Source organism: Anser brachyrhynchus (genome assembly GCF_964034855.1).
Source record: "Anser brachyrhynchus genome assembly, chromosome: 8".
NCBI classification, from domain to species: domain Eukaryota; kingdom Metazoa; phylum Chordata; class Aves; order Anseriformes; family Anatidae; genus Anser; species Anser brachyrhynchus.
The window spans coordinates 23,568,251-23,574,250 of NC_137702.1; positions in this window are offsets into that span (position 1 = coordinate 23,568,251).

A 6,000-nucleotide genomic window follows, 5' to 3' on the forward strand; every position below is an offset into this window, starting at 1 on the left:
CTAGGGAAGCTTGAAAAATCAGCCGAAGAGCAGAATTCAGCTAGTGACGGTGGTGTCCCCCTTTTGCATGGCGGAAGACAAGTGGCAGGTGTCATGCAGCCTGCGAGGGAGGTTGCACCCTGAATGAGGCCTCTGTCATTGTATGACAGCCAGCTACAACCTTTCTGTTGAGCTTGTGTCACCACACAAAGGAAGGTGATGGGACAGCGTGAAGAATAAGCCAGAGGGAACCCAGCTGCAGCTGAACGGCTGTCACGGGTGGGATGTCCTTCATGAATTTTGCTTTAGGCCCCTTTATTGGACCACTGAAACCAGATCCCGGAACAGACAGCAAATCTCCAGTCCTAAACTTTCCTTACTTGTACGCTTCTTGGCTGAGGAACACAGTGGCATCCCCAGTTGCAACAGGAAGGCTTCAGCATGTCTTTGCCTGCAGCATCTCCTGGTCTGGTGGCTGGAGATGGTTGGCCTCCCAGTAAGTAGTATCTGAATACGGCTCTCTGGTGGGGTTGGCATCTTGAAGCCCACAGGCATCTTGGGGGCCATCTGGGGAGGGGAAGAAGACATGATGTCTTCTTCCCGGTGTCCTTCAGCCTTCTAGGCAAGAAGGAGGTGTCGGAACAAGGCAGCCTGGATTGCCCTCTGCAGGGCTTCACAGGCACCTACCTACCTCCATCGCTCGCAGACAGGGAGCAAGGTTGCCCTCTTGGGGCCAGGAGCCTAGCTTTTGGGACAGGGAACATCCAAGGCGGGCACCAAGAGGAGCCCAGGCCCCGTGGTCACCAGCTCTATGGGAGAGCCCAGATACACCCTGCTGCAGCGGGCAGTTGCAACCAACAGCTGACACTTCAGAGGAGAAATCCAATTGTCCCTGCCCTGCAAGGCAGTGGGATGCACGGGAAGTCACTTTTTCAGGCAGAATCATGCTTTATGGGGACATCTGTGGTCACAACGCTCAGCAGGAGGGAACGTTCCCAGCTGAGGCTGCGTTGCTTTAGCTATGGCCCAGCTGGGGGTGGCCTGGTGGATGGGGAGGAAAAAGCTGGCCTAAAACACAGCAAGTGCCCCAGGGACCACCATGCGTGCTGCTCAGGGGCAGAGGTGCTTTAAAAGTAGGCTTTAAAGCTCTAAGTGCCTGTCTCAAGCACTGCTCTGCCATTTAATTAATCAGTGCTGGAGACCCAAAGGCAACCACAGGCGTAGGCAAGGGCTGTAGGCAGTTTAATTATTAAACATGTTTATTAGGTGGCTGTGGTTGCACCAGCTGCTGCTGGAGCTGGACTGCTGCTGGAGGCCTGCTTTACCAGGCAACTTCTGCACGCTGGTTGCATGTCTTAGCTCTTGCTGAATTTGTTGGCTGGCCCCAACCAGACCAGGAGCCAGGGGACTCGCCTCGAACAGCGTCAGTGTCTCCTGCAACCCCCCAGCGGCTGCTCTGGTATTTCAAGCTGTGGAAAACCATCATGGCGATTCGGCATTTCAAACAAAACTGGGAGACTGGCGCCGAGGTTCATTTTTGCATCCCATTGCTGAATTCAAATGCCTTGCTGTTGCTGAAGCTGGTATTGTAGAAGCTGGGAGCAATAGGTGATGTGCCTGGCAGATGTGTGTATGTGAGGATGGAGCGGAGCGTGCAAGCATTGCAAAACAGACTTAGAAATAAACAAGCTGGGGCTAAAATCCCTAGCTACAACAAATCCTCAGTACCAGAAGTGCTCAGATACTGGTATACAATATCTGTAACCACAGTCCCTGCTTAATCTGTCTTAGTTAGCTGTTGTAACTTCCTGGGTTTGGTAAAAAATGGCTATACTGCAAGAACGATATGGAATATGCATGCAGTTGGAGTATTTTAGCATACTCATCAATGTGTATCTGAAGTATTTTAACATACTCATGGTGTTGATGATCATGAGGAGGAGGAGAAAGTTTCAGCCCCCAGGGTGTGACCAATGCACTCAGTCTGGGACCAGGGGGGATGGAACAGGGCAAAGAAGAAAATCCCATTGCTGTCTCTCCCTGCTGCAGCCCCAGTGACCAGGCAGTCCTGGTCTTCCCAGGGGAGAGCTGGCATAGGCAAAGCCACTCGTTCAGAGTTACGCTACAATTAAAAATGCCAAAAATATTTGCATCTGAGTGGAATTATTAAACAGCCTTAGGACCAACAAAAAGGTACACACAGAGATACCTGATAAGCATCAGTGCTGATGTAGCACGTTAATCCATGTGCTTCTGCACATGACCCTTAGCAGATTATTATCTGGGCAACTTTCATTACTTAAGAGAGAGCCGTGCTCTTTCCTTATGACTGTGCTATATCCTCTGAGTAATCTACTATTTTAAGCTGTTTTTTAACCAAAATGATTCTTATTTAAAATGATGTGATTCTACAACTTCTTGATGTGATTTGTAGTAATCTGTCGTACAGTCACTCCTGACACTGTATGAATTGGCAGTTTTTCTCTTCGCCTCGTGGTGCTGAGGGACTGTGTGCTAGTGAGGTCCTTCGGTCGGCTCCACAAGGTGCTGTGTGTAGCGCATTTGAAGTGCTTCTACACAAACGCATGCAGTATGAGGAATAAAATGGATGAGCTAGAAGTCTTGTCCCAGTCCCACAGCTACGACATCATTGGCATAAGCGAAACCTGGTGGGATGAGCCCTGTGGCTGGTGTGTTGCAATAGATGGTTACAGGCTCTCCAGGAGGGACAGGCAGGGTAAGCGAGGTGGCGGGGTGGCGATGTACGTGAAGCATGGGCTGGACTGTGTGGAACTTCAGGTTGGCGATGGCAAAGTTGAGAGCCTCTGGGTAAGGATTAAGGGACGAACAAATAAAGAGGATGTCTTTGTGGGAGTCTATTACAGCCCACCTGGCCAGGACGACAACACCGATGAATTATTCTCTGCAGAACTAAGAGATGCCTCGAGATCAACTCCCCTTGTCCTTATGGGGGATTTCAACTTGCCAGACATCAACTGGGATCACCACACGGCTGCCACAAGCAAGTCCAGGAGGTTCATAAAGCACCTAGATGATAACTTCTTGGTGCAGGTGCAAAGGGAGCCAACTAAGAAAGGTGCCCTCCTAGATCTGTTGCTGGAGAACAGAGAGGGTCTGGTGGGAGACGTGGCAACTGGCGGCTGTCTCGGTCATAGTGACCATGAAGTGGTTGAGTTTAGAATTTTTGGTGACAGAAGGAAAACTGCCACCAAAACTTCAGCGCTGGACATGGGGAAAGCAGACTTCAGGCTGCTCAGGGAACTAGTCAGCAAGGTCCCCTGGGAAACGGCTTTTGAAGGCATTGGTGTCCATCAGTGCCGGTCAGTCTTTAAGCATTGCCTCCTAAAAGCACAAGATCAGGCGATTCCAAAATATCAGAAGTCAGGCAGGCAGGGCAGAAGGCTGGCCTGGCTGACCAGGGAACTTCTACTGGAGCTTAGGTGAAAAAAGAAAGTGTACGGCTGCTGGAAGGAGGGTCAGGCAACGAGGAAGGAATACAGGGATGCCGTTCGTGTTTGTAGGGAGAAAATTCGTGTGGCCAAAGCCCAGCTAGAGTTGAAGCTGGCCATGTCTGTGGGAGACAATAAAAAAGTTTTTTTTAGATATGTGAACCGAAAAAGGAGAATCAAAGAAAACATAGGTCCGCTACTTGATGGGGAAGGTCTCCTCACAGACAATGACCTAGGCAAAGCAGAGACATTTAACGCCTTCTTCGCCTCTGTCTTCAACACTGATGGGCTTCAGGAGCCAGGGTGCCCTGAGCTGGAGGACCATGACGGTGGGAATGACAAACTCCCAACCTCCCAACCCACCCTGAATATGTGCGGGATTTGCTGCTCCACCTGGAACCATACAAGTCCATGGGTCCAGATGGAATTCATCCCAGGGTGCTTAAAGAGCTGGCTGACATCATCGCGGGACCTCTCTCAATTATTTTTCAACGACCTTGGGAGTCTGGAGAGGTCCCATTGGACCGGAAGCTGGCAAATGTGCCAATTTTCAAGAAGGGTAAGAAAGAAGACCCTAGCAATTACAGGCCTGTCAGTCTCACGTCAGTGCCTGGTAAAATTATGGAGAGGATGATCCTTGAAGTTATTGAAGCGCACCTGGAGGACAATGCAGTCATTGGTCCCAGCCAACATGGGTTCATGTGGGATAGGTCCTGCCTAACAAATTTGATTTCCTTTTATGATAAGATAACCCATGTAGTCGATCAAGGGAAACCAGCTGAAGTGATCTTTTTGGACTTCAGCAAAGCTTTTGACACAGTTTCCCATAGGATCCTACTGGACAAAATGTCCAGCATACAACTTAACAAAAACATCATACGATGGGTGAGCAATTGGCTGACGGGCAGGGCTCAAAGGGTTGTGGTAAATGGGGCCACATCTGGCTGGCGGATGGTCACTAGTGGGGTCCCTCAAGGCTCCATTTTAGGGCCAGTCCTCTTCAATGTTTTTATAAATGATTTGGATGTAGGACTAGAAGGTGTTTTGAGCAAATTTGCCGACGACACCAAACTTGGAGGAGTTATGGACTCAGATGAGGGTGGAAAGGCCTTGCAGAGAGATCTGGACAGATTGGAGAGCTGGGCGATCACCAACCACATGAAGTTTAGCAAAAGAAGTGCCGGGTCCTGCACCTGGGACGGGGCAACCCTGGCTATATGTACTGACTGGGCGACGAGATGCTGGAGAGCAGCCCCGCAGAGAGGGATCAGGAGGTTGTGGTTGACAGCAAGTTGAATATGAGCCAGCAGAGTGCCCTGGCAGCCAGGAGGGCCAACTGCATCCTGGGATGCATCAAGCACGGCATTGCTAGTCGGTTGGGGGAAGTGATTGTCCCGCTCTACTCTGCGCTGGTGCAGCCTCACCTCGAGTACTGTGTGCAGTTCTGGGCACCGCAGTACAAAAAGGACATTAAACTATTGGAGAGTGTCCAGAGGAGGGCAACGAAGATGGTGAAGGGCCTAGAGGGGAAGACATATGAGGAGCAGCTGAGGTCACTGGGCCTGTTATGCCTGGAGAAGAGGAGGCTGAGGGCGGACCTCATCGCAGTCTACAACTTCCTCGTGAGGGGGAGTGGAGAGGCAGGTGACCTGTTCTCCATTATCACCAGTGAAAGGGCCCGCAGGAACGGTGTTAAGCTGAGGCAGGGGAAGTTTAGGCTAGACATCAGGAAGAGGTTCTTCACCGAGAGGGTGGTCACACACTGGAACAGGCTCCCCAGTGAAGTAGTCACTGCACCAAGCCTGTCTGAATTTAAGAAGTGATTGGACTGTGCACTTAGTCACATGGTCCGAAATTTTGGGTAGACCTGTGTGGTGCCAGGAGTTGGACTTGATGATCCTTATGGGTCCCTTCCAACTCGGGATATTCTATGATTCTATGATAAGCCAAGGTACCACCCAGCCTGCAGGACCCTGGGCACTGACGGGGTCTGACTGTCCATCTGTCCATCCCCCCAGCCTTCCAGGGCAGAGCTCCTGAGATGCCTGCAGCCCCTGGCATTGCCAAGCTCTTCTCTCCACTCTCCTTCCACCTTCATTCGCGGATTTCCCAAGCTGGTGATCTGCCTGCTCCTTCCTGCCGCATGCTCACCACGTGAACAACTGGTATCTGTCAAAGCACCAACCTGCTAATTGCAATACTCTCTGGGCTTATCGTGGCTGGTCTGTCTCTGTGGCTCCCCCGGGTTTTGAAACACGCTACCTGAGAGAGTTTGTGTGCAGTGAGCAGTGCTGACCAGCAGCACGCAGGCTGCTTCCAGCCACAGAGGGGAACTCTCATTTGCAGGTCAAGAGTTTTCACCCTGACACATGCAGAGGAGTGGTGCATCTGTCCATAAAGCCATCTTTGTCGATCTGTTTGAAAAGCCCTTCAGACCTCCTGCTGTTGGGCTCCCTGTGCCTGTTAAGCTGCTAGCATGGTACCTCCCTTGAGACGCTTGTGAAAGGCTTTAGCAGCAGGCAGCTCTCCTGCCGTTGGTCTCTGTACATAG